Raw genomic sequence first — 17859 nt, forward strand, 5'->3', positions numbered from 1 at the left:
CTTTACTCAGCTTTCCTCTTCTTAATAGCATTTATCATACTTGATATCATACATATTAAGCTTATTATCCATCTCCGGAATCTAAGTTCCATGAGGGCTGGGTTTTGCTTCTCTTGGTCACTGCTGGATCCCCAGTGCCTAGAAATATGTCTGCTTGACACTAGGCATTCAATAGAGATTTGCTGAATGAACAAATATCATTAAGTATGCAATTTTAAAAAATGATAGACAACTTTGTTTTCTTTCCCGTATTTGGGTATTCTGAAATCATAATCCAAATAAAAATGAATGTAACTGAGACAACAGAATATGGACTGTGATGCTGTATACTGGCCAACTCTTTAAAATAGATTTACAACTTAATTACTCCTGTTAGAAATGTTCCATCTGTTTACTGCTTGATAGACCAAGACTTAAATTACACAGTCAAATGGTTAAGTACTCTGTGACAGCTCTAACACAAAAGAGAAATGCCTAATATTTTTCGTGGTCAGGACTCTTCCAGTAATGTAAAACAGTATTCTCACTATAAAGAACAAAGTGAGAAGGTAACTTTGCCATCCTATTTTTTAAAAATATCAAAGTTAAGGGCGCCTGGGTGGCTCAGTCGGTTGAGCATCCGACTTCAGCTCAGGTCATGATCTCGCGGTGTGTGAGTTCAAGCCCCGCATCGGGCTCTGTGCTGACAGCTTGGAGCCTGGAGCCTGATTCCAATTCTGTGTCTCCCTCTCTCTCTGCCCCTCCCCTGCTCATGCTCTGTCTCTCTCTGTCTCAAAAATAAATAAAAACATTAAAAAAAAATTAAAAAATATATCAAAGTTAAAATAATCTCTGATACAACTGGCTCACGATGCTTCAAGTAAGATTATACCTCTAGGCAAATATCCCCAAGAAATTGAGTAGGGGGTATGCAGTACACAGGCATACCTTGGAGATATTGTGGGTTAGGTTCCAGAATACTGCAATAAAGCAAGTATCAAAATACAGCAAGTCAAATAAGTTTTTATTTCCTAGTGCATATAAGTTTAATAGAGTACATTGTTTAATAGACTAATATGCTAAATAGACTATAATGCAGTCAATATATTAAGTGTGCAACAGCATTATGTCTAAAAAAACAATGCACATACCTTAATTTAAAAATAATGCTAAAAAGTGCTAACCATCATATAAGCTTTCAGTCATAATCTTTGTACCGGTGGAGGGTCTGGCCTCGATGTTGATGGCTGATCAGGGTGATGGGTGCTGAAGGGCAGGGTGGCTGTGGCAATTTCTTAAAATAAGACAACAGTGAAGTCTGCCGCATTGATGGACTCTTCCTTTCACGAATGATTTTTCTGTAGCATGTGATGCTGTGTGATAGCATTTTCCCCACAGTAGAACTTCTTTCAAAATTGGGAGTCAATTCCCTTAAACCCTGCCACACTGCTTTATTAACTTACTTTATGTCATATTCTAAATCCTTTGTTGTTATTTCAACCGTCTTCACCAGAAGTAGATTCCATCTCAAGAAACCGCCTTCTTTGCTCATCCATCAGAAGCAACTCCTCATCCGTTGCTAAGTTCTATCCTGAGACTGCAGCCATTCAGCCCCATCTTCAGACTCCACTTCTAATTCCAGTTCTCTTGCTATTTCTACCACACCTGCAGTTAGTTACTTCCTCCACGCAAGCCTCGAACCCTTCAAAGTCCTCCACGAGGGTTAGAATCCACTTCTTCCAAACTCCTGTTAATGTTGGTATTTTGACCTTTTCCCAAGAATCATGAATGCTCTTAATGGCATTCAGAATGCTAAATTCTTTCCAGAAGGCTTTCAATTTACTTTGTCCAGATCCATCAGAGGAATCACTACAGCAGCTATGGCCTTTTAAAATGTATTTCTTAAAATAATAAGACTTACAAGTTGAAATTACCCCTTGACCCATGGGTGGTAGAATAGTTGTTGTGTTCGCAGGCATGAAACAACATTAATCTCACTGTATACTTCCATCAGAGCTCCCGGGTGACCAGGTGCAACCGTCAATGAAGTTATATTTTGAAAGGCATCTTTTTGTTCCAAACAGCAGGTCTAAACAGTGGGCTTGAATACAAAATTCAGTAAATCGTGTTGTAAATAGATGTGTTGTCATCCAGGCTTTACTCTTCTATATAGACCATAGGCAGAGTAGATTTAGCATAACTGTTAAGGGCCCTAGGACCTTCATAATGGTAAATGACCACTGGCTTCAACTTCAGGTCATGAGCTGCGTCAGCCTCTAACCAGTCAGCCAGCCTGTCCTTTGAAGCTTTGAAGCCAGACACTGACTTCTCTCCAGCTATGAAAGTCTCAGATGGCATCTTCTTCCAATATGAGGCTGTTTCATCTACGCTGAAAACCTACTGTTTACGATAGCCAACTTCCTTAATTATCTTAGCTGGTATTCTGGATAACTTGCTGCAGCTTCCCTATCAGCACCTGCTGCTTCACCTTGCACTTTTATGTTATGGAGACCTTTCCTTATACCTCATGAACCAACCTCTACTCGCTTGCTCCAACTTTTCTTCTGCAGCCTCCTCACTTCTCAGCCTACGTAGAATTGAAGGGTTAGGGCCTTCCTCTGGATTAGGCTTTGGCTTAAGGAAATGTTGTGCCTGGTGTGATCTTTGTTTCAGACCACTAAAACTTTCTCCGTATCAGCAATAAGGCTATTTCGCTTTCTTATCACTCTTGTGTTCACTGGAGTAGCACTGTTAATTTCCTTTAAGAGCTTTTCCTTTGCATTCACAATGTGGCTGTTTGGCGCAAGAGGCCTAGCTTTTAGCCTCCCTTTGCCTTCAATATGTCTTCCTTACTGGGCTTAATCATTTCTAGCTTTTGATTTAAATGAGAGATGTGTGACTCTTAACTTTCACTTGAACACTTAGAGGCCATTGCAAGTTTTTAATTGACCTAATTTTGATATTGTTGTGTCTTAGGGAATAGGGAGGCAAGGAGAGGAAGAAAGAATGGGCAGTCCATGGGGCAGTCAGAACACATGCAACATTTATTAAGTTTACTGTCCTATATGGGCAGGGTTCATGGAGTCCCAAAACAATTATAATATTAAGATCAAAGATCACCATAGTAAGTAGATAACATTTAAAATATTGCAAGAGTTACCAAAATGTGACACAGAGACCAGAAGTGAGCGAATGCTGCTGAGACCCACAGACTTGCTCGATGCAGGGTTACCACAAACCTACAGTTTGTGAAAAACAAAACAAACAAAAAACCAAAACTGCAATATATGTGAAGCGCAATAAAGCGAAATGCAAAATGAGGTATGCCTGCCTATATTACATGATTCACATTTTACAGATGAAGGGACTAAGATATCATAGCCCACAAGAGATTCACTAAAGAGGACAGGAACAAAGCCAAGAGAGATGAGAACTTAAACACGGTTAAACATTGTGTTCTTTCTTATTTTACGGATGATGAAACAAACAGGCCTTGTAATGTTAAATAATTTACCCTAAGTTACATGATTATTTGATGGTTCACTTGAAATTTGAACTCAAGTTTGTCTGTCTGACTCCCAACCCTGTGCTCTGACAGGTCATAAGGTATCTTTGAGCAGTTACACATTATATTCCAGAAGCTGAATACTATCCTTCCCCAGAAGATATTCTAATTTATAACAGGTTACCCCATTGTGAATTGAACTCGGCCATCAATGGGTCTTATTCTAGACAGAGCTGAATTTTGATCTTCAATCAATAATTTGCATCGGTAAAATACAATTTTAGGAAAAGTTATTCTAAAAGTTTATTAGTATTTTTGAATGAAACTACCAGAATTTTGAATTTTCTTCAAATCTAACAGTATAATTATACGACATATTAATATCAGAATAGAAATGAGTCAGAATTATGAATATTTATGTATATATCATCCAATAAAGCTATCTGCTCTCCACATTAGAATAATTAAACCCATGAAAACAGGATCCCCATTGCCCCCACAAATCTAGCAACAGCTCACAAATGCATTACAATACCTCATCTCTGCTAATAATTATTATGATGTACTGGGATAACTTGTCCAAGCAAAACCTTTCTCTAGAGATAGGAATGGAGCTTAGTAACAGTTTTATCAGTCCACGTTAATTTGAGGCTCTGAGAATAATGTCGTAAAAACCCCAAGGTGGCAGTATATAAGAAGTGTAACTAGCATTAATATAAGAAGTTAGAGTACAGGGGCACCTGGGTGGCTCAGCTGGTTAAGCATCCGACTTCGGCTCAGGTCATGATCTCGCAGTCCATGGGTTTGAGCCTCGTGTCATGACAGCTCAGAGCCTGGAGCCTGCTTCCGATTCTGTGTCTCCCTCTCTCTCTGTGCCCCTCCCCTGCTCTCGTTCTATCTCTCTCTGTCCCTCAGAAATAAATAAACGTTAAAAAAAAAATTAAAAAAAAAAGAAGTTAGAGTATAACAAAGTAGAAATCTTAAGTCTTATTGGGCGTCATGGCTGTGTTGTGGCCCAGAAAGAAGAGAGAAAGGCAAAAGAAGGGCAAAAGAGCATATCTCTCAGTAGAATGTCTTACCCACTTAATGGGAAGTACTCCACAAATATTAAATCAGAAAGGGCCTAATTCAGTCACACTGATCTAGTCACAGTGTTTATGGTTGCATACGTTTTCAATTTAATCTACTGGCTTGTGTAACCTACATGGCAACCTAGTCTTCCCACAGTCTATAGCTTGTGCTAAAAATTATCACTAACTAGCAATCACTGATGGGTAGGTCAGTCATGCCACCTCATCTATCCTCAAACCTTCATGGGACATACTTAGGCTTAAAACAAACAAACACCAAATTACATTTGAATGATAAAGGAAGTTTGCTGACTTTTGAGGGGGTAGGGGGAAAGGCTACAGGGAAAGGAAACATTTAAAGACCAGTTTTACTATATGCCAGGTGCTATACATATTTCAGTTACTGAAATCAAACCCTAAGCAGGAGTTCTTGTTATCACCATCATATAGCTGAAGAAACTCTACAAAGACAAATTATTAGCAAGCACACAGTGGGATTTAAACCTAGATTTATCTGGCTTCAGAGTGTTAGGTTCTTCTTATACCACAATAGCCTATTATCTGCTTCCAAATCACTATTTACTTTCTCACCAACTAGATGAAGAGTAGAATGATTTGCCCTTAGTTTGTGCAGACATCTTAAACTACTGACACTATGCAGCAACTTTTGAAACTAAAAATTGTTTCCGAAAAGAGGTTCTAAATGTATTCAGCTTAATTCTCCCTAACATTGAAAGCAATAATATAAAGAACTAGGGCAGCAGTGTTTTTTAAGGAGCAAAGAGCAGCAGCTTTTGTATCCAGAAAAGTTGAACAGCTATAGTGTAGCTAAAATGTTCTTTGAAGTGCTGTATAATATTTAACTAAAAAAACTGCTTCTTCTGAGCAATGTGTCAAACTCAGCATATGTTATGTAAATAAATCAGTTCAGAAAGGAGTCCTAGGCTTCTCCAGCTGTGTAACATTTCTCCCCTCATTAGGAAAGCAAGAGAAAGAAAACCTAATGATGTGTTTACTCTGCATGGTTCATGCATACGGGGATTTTACAGTACAGATTGGTGGAACTATCCTAAGAAGTTCTACAGAACAGCTGCTAATAACTTTTTATCAAGTTTGATGCACTCCTGCAAAACAGAAATGACAGAAGGGGAAAAGTTCATCAAGTTGCTTGCTTATAGCAATTTTAAAGGTATAAAGGTATAGAGTCTTTGGCCATGCAGAAAGTATGTGGAAGAAATCATATGTGGACATTGGCCCCAGATGATTTATATATATATATATATATATATATATATATATATATATATATATAACATATATACAAGTATATATATACGTGTGTGTGTGTGTGTGTGTGTGTGTGTGTGTGTATATATATATATATATAATTTGAGAGAGACAGAGAGGGAATGAACGAACAGGGGAGTGTGTGTGTGTGTGTGTGTGTGTGTGTGTGTGTGTGTGTATAATTTGAGAGACAGAGACAGAGACAGAGAGGGAATGAACGAACAGGGGAGAGGGGAAGAGGGAGAGAGAGAATCCTAAGCAGGCTCCATGTTCGGCATGGAGCCTCAATCCCCAGATCTTGAGATCATGACCTGGGCTGAGATCAAGAGTCAGATGCTCAACTGAGCCAGCTGCCCAGTGTCCTTAGAATGCAGTGTTGAGTTACTTCACAAGTAATGCAGAATGTATCACTTTGGGAAAAAAATGATTAAGGGAATGTGCTAAAAGGATCATGTGCGAACAATCTGCCAGGCTGTTGGGCTGTACTGTGAATTCTATTTGCTAGCCGAGTTTGTGTTTTTCTAATGTTTACAATAAAAAGAAACATCCAATATACTGGCCTTCTGATGTTATATAATCTTTTGCAATTAAAGACATTGTAAGTTTAGCACCCATATTTTAGATTTCTCTGAATAAACAGTTAACAGAAGTGCAGGGCAGGAGACAGGGAAAGTGGGACCTTTATAAGAAGGGAAGGAGAGGGGCGCCTGGATGGCTCAGTTGGTTAGGCATCTGACTTAGGCTCAGATCATGATCCCACGGTTGGTGGGTTTAAGCCCTGCGTTAGGCTCTGTGCTGACAGCTTGAACCTGGAGCCTGCTTCAGATTCTGTGTCTCTTCTCTCTCTCTGTCCCTCCCCAACCCATTCTCTGTCTCTGTCTCTCAAAAACAAAACAAAAAAAACCCCACACATTTAAAAAAAATGTTACAAAAGGGGGAAGGAGAGGAAGAGACTGGCAAGTCTGAGTCCTTATTAATATACTCACATTTAATTCTCACAACTACAAAAGTGGGTATTATCTTCATTTTCCAGATAAGGAAACTGATAGGGAGTCAATTGTTGACTCACCCACCTTACTGGCTCTGCTCCCGCTGTCAGTTACCTCATTTCTGTGATTCGCAGTTTCCTCATCAGTGCAATAGGACTGGTACTAATCTACCTCATAGGTACCTCCTAGGGCGTCTAAATGAGCTAACATATACATCTAAACGATGTGGAAACCTTAGTTCCATCTTCCTTCTTGCAGAGTAATTACTAATTTGTTCAGTCACAATCTGTCCAAAGTATAGTAAGACATAAACAGCTGGAAATAAACCAGGTAAAAGGACTAGTAATCAATTTGCCATTTTACTACATTTTCATTATATTTCATTTCATATCCTTTATCTTCATACTACTACGACATAATACATTAAAAAGAGTATGTCCCAAATATCAGAGTACCCTTCAAATTTTGAAAACAGTCAACAACTTTCTTCATCCCCTGATTTCTAACAGAGGGCTCAGAGCCCTCCAATGAGGTATCTCATATTTTATGTTATCCATGACTAAATAACCTATGAAGTAGTATCAAGAGAAAGCCATGTCACTCAAGATGATGTCATGGTACCACAGAAATTTTAAAACTAAACAGGTTACTAACATGAATGTTTATAGCATTTATTCATAATATTCTAAAGCTGAAAACCCAAATGTCCATCAGCTCAGGTGACTACATAAAGAAGCTGTGGTTCACCCATATAATGGAATACAACTCAGTAATAAACTAATACCTGATATCTGCAACGACATGGATGAATCTTTTTTTTTTAAGTTTATTTATTTATTTTGAAAGAGAGAGACAGAGAGAGTGAGAGCAGGGGAGGGGCAGAGTGAGGGGAGGAGGAGGAGGAGGAGGAGGAGGAGGAGGAGGAGGAGGAGGAGGAGGAGAGAGAATCCCAAGCAGGCTCCGTGCTGTCAGCTCAGAGCCCAATGCAGGGAACTTACAAACCATGAGATCATGACCTGAACCAAAACGCAGAGTTGCCATCCAGGCGCCCCATGGATGAATCTTTAAAAGCGTTTTACTAAGTGAAAGAAGGCAGACACAAAAGGTTACTTAATATATGATCCCATTTACATGACATTCTGGAAAAAAGCAAAATTACAGGGATAAAAATTAGATAAGTAGTGGTGGCAAGGGATTAAGAGGCACTAGGAACTTTGAGGGGTAATGGAAATGTTCTAGATTTTTATTGTTCTGGTACAGGTTACATGACTGTATACATCTGTCAAAACTTATCTTAACTGTACACTTTAAAAGGACTGCATTTTGGGGGTGCCTGGGTGGCTCGGTCGGTTAAGTGTCTGGCTTCAGTTCAGGTCACGATCTCACAGTTCATGGGTTCGAGCTCCACACCAGGCTCTGTGCTGACAGCTTGGAGCCTGGAGCCTGCTTCAGATTCTGTGTCTCCCTCTCTTTCTCTGCCCTTCCCCAACTCTCGTTCTGTTCTGTCACAAAAATAAACATTAAAAAAAAAAAAAACTTAAAAGGAGTGCATTTTACTGCATGTAAATTATATCTCAATAAATCTGACTTTTAAAACTTGTAATTTATAAAATTAGTCAAGAATAAATGCATTTCAAAGGGTGTCTGGGTGGCAGTTAAGCATCTGACTCTTAATTTTAGCTCAGGTCATATCTCACAGTTCATGAGATTGAGCCCCACGTCAGACCCTGCACTATCTTCTTGGGATTCTCTCTCTCTCTCTGCCTCTCCCCTGCTCATGCTGTCTCTCTCTCCCCCAAATAAACATTTAAGAAAAGATTTTAAAAAGAATTAATACATTTCTATCATTTTTTTTTGAGTAATAAATGCTATGAATATACAGAAGTAACATAAAATAGGCCATAAACAAAAGGAGAGACTGTATTTGGGGGGTGGGGGGGGAAAAAAGCTTTTGAGCCCAATACTCCTAGATTTCAATAGTGGTAATCTGGACAATCTTGGACCAGGTAATCTCAATTTTCTTATCTGTAAAGCTGAGATAATACCTTCTACTTTATAAAGCAGTTGTAAGACTAAATGAACACTTAATTTGGTTCCCACCGTGTATCAGGCAAAGAAAGGAAAATGTCAATGGATGAAGTGATACCTCTTTTTGAAGTTAATAAAGAGTAAGTTTCATCTATCTGTATCAGTTCATTTAATCAGCATCTATTTGTTAAACATCTATTATATGGTAAGTCACCATTTTCCCAAATAAGCATTATGAAAAAAGAGAGAATTATATGTCTCTCCCCCTGAAAAGAACACCGTTCTCTAAATTTCTATAATTTTTATTATCTCATGAAAGTTGGTAAGAACAGCAATCAAGAAACAAACAGAATGATATATTAGTAAGGAAAATACATTTTATCAGCAACAAATGTGAATTAAGTAAGATTTAAGCTAAGGTTTCCCAAATGTACAATTTTCTGAGCAAACAGGAAGGTTACCAAATTGAATTAACTTCAGCACTGTAGGAACTTTCATTTAACTCCTACTTAAGACTTTACTGCATGCTGAGCAAAGGGTATGGATACTTTCTGGTGGTTTTTAAAACTGGGATGAGGGGCGCCTGGGTGGCGCAGTCGGTTAAGCGTCCGACTTCAGCCAGGTCACGATCTCGCGGTCCGTGAGTTGGAGCCCCGCGTCGGGCTCTGGGCTGATGGCTCAGAGCCTGGAGCCTGTTTCCGATTCTGTGTCTCCCTCTCTCTCTGCCCCTCCCCCGTTCATGCTCTGTCTCTCTCTGTCCCAAAAATAAATAAACGTTGAAAAAAAAAATAAAAACTGAGATGAATGTAAATTACCACAAAGAAATCCATTTACCTAAATAAATAAGGTGGCTGGAGTAGAAATGAAACTTATCCAAAATAGTATTTCTTAATGCACAAAAATATATTTCTATACATTTTCTAAGGGTTGAAGCTAACTTTTCACTGACAATTATGTAAAGTCTCAGATCCTGGCACTAGGATCATTTATGATGGTAAACCTGAATTACAAATATTTAACAAAGAAAATTACATCTTCTAGGATTTTTTCCCCCAAATCAAAATCCTTTTCTCCATATACATATATGTTTATTATGTATATTTCATATACACATACATACATATATTTTTTCTTCTGGCAACAAAGCCTATTGTATACCGAAGCACACGCTGCTTCATGTTTCTAAAAAATTATTCCTTCAGAACAGAATTTAAAGTATTATCCAACGTCTCATGAGCTTTAGGTTTCAAAGTGTGGCAAATACTAATTCAAGAATAAGAAATGAAGATAATACACCAATTTTCCCTTTGCTCTTCAGCCAACCATAAAGCAGAGATGGCCTTCCAACAACCCAATATGAATCTCTTCCTATCATGTCCTATGATGCACATTTGTAATAAGGATAGAGATCATTCTTTGTTAGTGCTAAACTCCATCTCTGGGAAGCAGAGTGAATTTATGTAGGCATGTATATTTTGAGAGAGAAAGAGCAGGGTAGGAACAGAGAGAGAGAGCGAGCGAGCGAGAAAGAATGACTCCCAAGCAGGCTCCACGCTGACATCACAGAGCCTGATGCAGGGCTCATACCTATGAAGTGTGAGATCATGAGCCGAGCTGGAATCAACTGGACGCTTAACAGACTGAGCGCCACCCAGATGCCCCAGAAACAGAGTGAATTTTAAAAGCTTAATATTATATACTGAATCTGAAGACATAATACCAATGTTTTCTACCCCCTTACTATTTACTGCCTAGGGTACGAAAGGGAGAAGGTGTTCACATTTGATAACAAATAGTGAACAATATAGTGCCAATAATGGCAACTATTTCTTGACTGAAAATTAAATTCTTCTGGCAGTTTCTTGGTATAAATTGATATGGTCTGAATGCAGAAATGAAACAAGGGGACTTTGTTTGTAAGCTAAAAACAAACAAGGTCATTGAAACTTTTATTTCTCATTCTCCACTTTAGTCAGAAAGTGACTAGTGCTCCACAACGGAGCAAAGGGGGTTATAGGAATTTGGGGGCTTCAAGACTTCTGGGGGTCATATGGAGTCTTTTACATGTTTTCCATATACTTTAGACCTAAACTCTCTGAGGTTATGGAGCACCCTAAAGATAAACATGTCCAACCTGAACATACTTTTCTATAAGGAACTCCTTAAGAGAATTCATAAAATTCTAAACCAGTATATCTTCCTGCAGTCTTTCCAGGAAAATGAGAAATTACCCTAAAATGCCCCAATATGGATATCCTACAATCTTTAATAATATCAAATAAGCTATTTCTTTACATTATTAGAAAATTATTTCTCATTTGTATATCCTCTGCCTCATTCCTTAATGTCTACTGCAGCATATCCTCCACCAAAACAGAAACACTCTGAATTTATGATTTTGGACTAAAGTTTGTAACTTTCCAAGGATGAATTTCTTATATACCTTTGCTGTTGCATTTATATCAGAAAATAAAGTTCTAAGAAAGAAAGAAAGAAAGAAAGAAAGAAAGAAAGAAAGAAAGAAAGAAAGAAAGAAAGAAAGAAAGAAAGAAAAGAAAAAGAAAAAGAAAATTAAGTCCTTGAGGGGAGAAACCATGTGTGAACAGATTTTTCTCCCTGCCAAAGTGCCTAGGAGTTTTCTTTCCACATAATAGCCTAATTACTCCTGAAATAAATTTGGATAAATTCCTATGAATGTAATTCCCACCTCAAATTCTACTTTGCTATCTCATCCTAAATATCCACCTAAGGAGAAGTAGCCAGTTTGGGAAGTGTAAAGGATCCTAAGCTCTGCAATAATGAAATACACATTAAAAAATCAACACGTTAATTAAAAAAAAAAAAAAGTATTTTGAAATCTTTAAGACAACTGGCAGAATAAGATAAAAGTATAATTGAGCAATTTCTACTTTCACAACAAATAAACCTAAGAGGAAGGAAGGAAAATGGGCACATGAGTTTACACACACACACACACACACACACACACACGCTTCATGCACTCACACCAATCCCAATGTACCAAGTGATACATCAAGATGTTTACCTGGAAAAACATTTCGTAATATAGCACAATATTATGTATCTCATCTAAGATGCTACTGCCTAGAAATATCATTGATTATTTTTAGCATTTTCTTTCTTTTTTTAATTTTTTTTAAATTTTTTTTTTAATGTTTATTTATTTTGGGGACAGAGAGAGACAGAGCATGAATGGGGGAGGGACAGAGAGAGAGGGAGACACAGAATCGGAAGCAGGCTCCAGGCTCTGAGCCATCAGCCCAGAGCCCGACGCGGAGCTCGAACTCACAGACCGTGAGACCGTGACCTGAGCTGAAGTCAGATGCTTAACCGACTGAGCCACCCAGGCGCCCCTAATTTTTATTTGGGGGAAGGGGAGAGAGAGAGGGAGAGGGAGGGGGAATGAAGGAACGAAGGAACGAACAAGCAGGGGAGGGGCACAGACAGATGGAGACAGAATCTGAAGCAGGCTCCAGGCTCTGAGCTGTCAGCACAGAGCCCGATGCAGGGCTCAAAACCACGGGCAGTGAGATCATGACCTGAGCCGAAGTCGGATGCTTGACTGAGCCATCCAGGTGCTCTGAAATATCACTGATTATTCAGAATATAATATTACACCTGGATCAGCTACTGACTGTTAGAAAAGCATTAATGACTGTTTAACCATACTCTCCTATCAGATTGATACTATTGGCCTGACATACCAACATACTAGATACATATAGGAAGTTGTCCTCTAGCTTAAATAATTAGAATATTATTTTTATGCAGATAAAAGGGAACTATGATCACTCTGTCAACAGTCTGTTTTATTCCATTCAAAGGTTTGTATGAAAGGCAGAAACACCTATATACCCTAAATAAGAAAAACTTGTAAGGCATACATAAAGATATTGAAAAGGTCTTTCAAGAGCTAAAGAACAGAGAACACTAATAACATAAATATGAAATGGGGGCATTTGTTGTGAGTTTCAAGAGTTCAACGAATACTCCACCAATTCACCTGATTTTTTAGGAATGACTGGAAAATAAATGGTAGAAGCAAAAGCAAAACCCGTCTCCTTGGAAAAATTTGGTAAAATTTAGATATTTTTGTCTTCAAAAATCTAAAGTGTAATAAAATCTGTCTCTCTCTGTCCACTTATCCACACCCGAAGAGAGCACTAGGAGAAAACTGATTTTTGTCAGAACTGCAAAGTGGATTTGAATTCTTGACCATTTGTTCGCTTTTTCAAATATTTATTTTCGCTGTCTTGTTTGAATTATCTATATATCAAGTATTCCATCTGAAATACAGGCTTTTTTACTTTAGAAGGGAGTCCTGAGCCACAGAACATAGACAGTCTCTAGAAGCTAGAAATGCAAGTAACAGGCAATTCCTAAAGCCTCAAGAGGAATGCAATTCTGTCGATACCTTGATTTTAGTCCAGTGAAATCCACTTTGGACTTCTCACTTCCAGAACTGTAAGATAATTAATAAATTTGTGTTATTTAAAGCCACTACATGGTAAGTTGTTACAACAGAAATAGAAACCTAATACATCTAGCAATTCGTAAGTCTCAATAATTATTTTTACTGATCCCTGGTTGTGGATACTTACACAGAATCGGCACCTTAATACTACTCTGATAATCAGGTTTGGTAGGCATAATCTTTTGGTTAACAAGACAAAGTCTCAAATCAAAGAAAACATTAAAACGAAAAAACAGCAATAAATCATGCCTCTCACGGTAGACTATAGGTCAAACATGTAGTACTGAGAGAATGCTGAAGTTTGCAACTATGTGCGTTTGCCTACTTCTCCTTTTAGTTGTACTGCTTTTCCTCCATCTATTTTAAACTCCTGTCATTAGATGCCTACAGATCTAGGACTGTTATAGCCTTTTGACGAACTGACCCCTTTTATGTTATGAAATAATTTTCCTATTTTTTGTTCTGAAATCTACATTATCCAGTATCAATATAGGAACTCCAGCTTTCTTGTGATTACTGTTTACATGGTGTTATCTTTTCTGTTTACTTTTAACTGGTATCTTTGTATTCAAAGCGGCTTTCTTATAGACAGTATGTAATTGAGTCTTACTTTTAAAACATCTAATCAGGTAGTGGAGCATATAGACCATTTAATGTGATCACCAATATGGATGGATTTAACTCTGTTTTACTATATCTGTCTTATCTCTGTTCTCTTTTTCTTTCTTTCTTTCTTTCTTTCTTTCTTTCTTTCTTTCTCTTTCTTTCTTTCTTTCTTTCTTTCTTTCTTTCCATCTTTTGGTGTTTTTTATGATTCCATTTTAGCTCTACCATTTTTAGCTCTACCTCCTTTTTTTTTGTTTTTAACTTCTACTTATAAACACCATAATGTGTTGTTATTCTTGTTCTAAACAACTGTCTTTAAGAATATATGAGGGGAAAAAGAATTTTACATCCACACACATATTTACCATTTCTTAGACTCTTCATTTCTTTTTGTGGGTACAAATTTCCATCTGAGATTATTTTCTTTCTGCCTGAAGAACTACTCTTTTAACATATCTTATAGTATAAGCCTGCTGGTGACAAATTCTCTCAGCTTTGTTTATCTAAAAAACTCTTTATTTTGCCTTCAATTTGGAAACATCCTTTTTGCCAGGTACAGAGTTCCAGGTTGAGTTTTTGTTTTTCTTCTTCTAGTACTTTAAGGATGTCATTTCTGGCATGCATAGCTTCTGACAAGTCTGTAGTGATTTTTATGTTATTGTTCATCTGTTATTTAAGGTGGTATATTTTCCTCGGGCTGCTTTTAAGGTTTCTTTCAAGATTTTTGTCACTGATTTCTTCAATTTTTGTGCCTGGTTCTTCTGCTTGGAAATTTGTGAACTTCTATAATCTGCGGGTTTACAGTTTTCATCAAACTTGGTAAATATTTGCCTTCTATTTTTTGAAATATTTTTTTGTCTCCCGATCTCCTTCTAAAACTTGTTATACTTGTGTTAAATAGCTTAATGTTGTTCCATAGCTCACTGATAGGTTTTTTCCAACTATTTTTTTCTGTTGGTATTTCATTTTAGATAGTTGCTATGTCTTCAGGTTTTAACTAATCTTTTTCTCCTGCAATGTCTGTTAATCTCATCTGCTGTATTTTCCACTTCAGAAATTTTATTTTTCATCTCTGGAAGTTCTATTTGGGTCTCTCTTTTGAAAAACAACTCCCACTTCTCTCATTGACATGTTTGTTTTCCTTTACTCTCTTGAACATACGGAGTATAGTTATAATCACTGCTTTAATGTCCTTGTCTGCTAATTTGATCATATGTGCCATCTTTCTCTCTTCCTATTGGTTGATTCTTCTCCTGGTTTTGGGTCACATTTTCTGCTTCTTTGCATGTCCGGTAATTTTTTATAGGATGCAAGACATTAAGAATTGTTGGGTAATGAAATTTTTTCAGACCTGTTATGGATATTTTTACCTTTCATGCTTCATCTTCACTACTGCATGTTTTTTTAAAGCAGAAAATGGTATTTATAGAAAATGTGAGTTGACAAATGAATTTGTGCAATTTACTTTTTTGTCTACGACAAAATTTTAAGTGTATGGTACAACATAAGCACAATGTTGTACACAAGATTTCTAGAACTTTTTCAACTTCCATCACTGAAACATTATACTCATTAAATAGCAGCTACTCATTTTCCCTTAGCTCCAGCCCCTGGCAATCACTACTCTACTTCCTGTTTTTCTGAGTTTGACTACTTTTAGATACCTCATATAAGAGGAATCATGCAGCATTTGTCTTTCTGGGACTGGCTTATATCACTTAGCATAAAATGTCCTCAAGGTTCATTTATGTTGCTGCCTGACAGAATTCCTCCTTAAAGGCCAAATAATATTCTACTGTACATACACATCACCATTCTCATCTATTCAGACACTTGGGTTGCTTCCACCTCTTGGCATCTGTGAATAATACTTCAATGAACACAGAAGTGCAAATCTCTCTTCAAGATCCTGATTTCAATTACTTTAGGTAAATACCCAGAAGTGAGATCACTGGATCATTCGGTATTGGATTTTTCTGAATTCCTGTATTGTTGAGCTTTGTTCTGGGTGTAGTTCAATGGCCTGGAAACAGTTTGATAGTTTCAAGGTTTACTTTTTAAACTTTGTTAGGTGGGACCAGAGTACAACAGTTCCCCCTCATCTGTGGGAGATGTTTTCTAAGACACCCAGGGGATGCTGGAAGTTGAGCTTAGTCCCGAAACCTATGTGTGTTTTTTCCTAAACACATACTTCTGCTAAAGTTTAATCTATAAATTAGGCTCAGTAAGAAATTAACAACAACTAAAAATAGGACAATTATGACAATATACCGTAATAAAATTTATGTGAATGTGGCCTCTCTCAAAATATCGTACTATACTCACACTTCTTGTGATGATGTTAGACGATAAAATGCCTATGTGATGAGATAAAGTGAGGTGACTGACACAGGCACTGTGATGTAGCATTAGGCTACTGCCAACCTTCTGAGGATACCTCAGAAGCAGAACCACCTGCTTTTGGACCACAGTTGACCATGGGTAACTGAAACCACAGCAAGTAAAACCGCAGATAAGGAAGGGCTACTACTGTAGCTTTTGGTCTAGAGCAGTGCCCTTGAGACTTTATCCAGTGCCTATTAGGAGGTCGTTCCACTCTGGCTAATGTGGCCAACTTACTCTCTGTGATCTCTGAGGGCTTTTTCTCTACTCCTTCCAGTGGTTCTCTTCCTAGTGTTGAGTAGTTACTTCACATGTATACACAGATTGATAGCTAAAGACTTGAAGAGGCACTCTCCAGGTCCCTGGAGTTCTCCACTTCTATACTTCTTTCCTTTCCAATATTTTGCCTTAAAATTTTAGCTTGTCATCTCTGAACCCCAAACTCAATCCTGTGAGGCTCCTGGGCTGTTTAGGTTCCCTCTGTCGGCACTGTGGCTTAGAAACACGGTGGACTCACCCGCATTCATTTCCCCATCTCTCAGAGATCATTATCCTGGATTGACTTTTAGCCAGTATGTGAAAAACCACAACTAAGAAAGAAGTGAAGTTGAGAAGTCAATTCTTACCATTAATACGTTCTATCTGATAATTATGCCATTGCTTTGCTCCAACATAAAAAGCCTCACTTGTATTTATACCTGACTTCATGGAGGCATGTGTTAATTACTAAACTATCTCATAAAATGTTATTATTCTACAAAGTACATTCTTTTTAAAAAAAATTTTTTTTAATGTTTTAATTATTTTTGAGACAGAGACAGAACAAGAGCAGGGGACGGGCAGAGAGAGAGGGAGACACAGAATCCGAAGCAGGCTCCAGGCTCTGAGCTGTCAGCACAGAGCCCGGCGCAGGGCTCGAACTCACAGACCGTGAGATCATGACCTAAGCTGAAGTCAGATGCTTAACCAACTGAGCCACCCAGGCACCCCAGTACATTCTATTTTTGTAAATGTTTATCCATTTTTGAGAGAGACAGAGAGAGAAAGAGGGAGAGAGGAGAAGAAGAGGGGAGGGGCAGAGAGAGAGGGAGACAAAGAATCCAAAGCAGATTCTAGGCTCCGAGCTGTCAGCACAGAGTCCAACATGGGGCTTGAACCCATAAACCGTGAGATCATGACCTGAGCCGAAGTCCGACACTTAACCCACTGAGCCACCCAGGTGCTCCTACAAAATACATTCAAAATCAAGCATGACTGAGAAAGGATCTTCCATGGAAATGTAAAGTTTTCTTTATCTCATCTTATAAACTGAACATGTACATTTTTGGCTAACTCTCCAAGTATCATTTTCATTTTTTTATTAAAAATTTTAAATAAACTTTTTATCACAGTATAATATCGTAATGAATAGCTTAATTTTCATGAAGTTAATGTGCCTCTGAAACCAATACCCAGATCAAGAAATATAGTACAAGAACACAAGTCTGGTTTAACATTCAGAATTCAAATTAAAAGAAA

The 17859-nt window shown here is 37.8% G+C and overlaps 1 protein-coding gene across 3 annotated transcripts in view; it reads right to left on the reverse strand.

Moving 5' to 3' along the window:
* Positions 1–17859, reverse strand: part of GLCE (glucuronic acid epimerase) — a 113628-nt gene that overhangs the window by 19188 nt on the left and 76581 nt on the right. The window contains exon 2 of one of the 3 annotated variants that reach the window (XM_023255129.2): positions 13294–13341. The exons of the other annotated variants lie outside the window; for them this stretch is intronic. The gene's annotated coding sequence lies outside the window, so the exon portion shown is untranslated. The remainder of the gene's footprint in view (positions 1–13293; positions 13342–17859) is intronic. 3 annotated transcript variants of the gene reach the window in all.

Source organism: Felis catus, chromosome B3, assembly GCF_018350175.1.
Source record: "Felis catus isolate Fca126 chromosome B3, F.catus_Fca126_mat1.0, whole genome shotgun sequence".
Lineage (NCBI taxonomy): Eukaryota > Metazoa > Chordata > Mammalia > Carnivora > Felidae > Felis > Felis catus.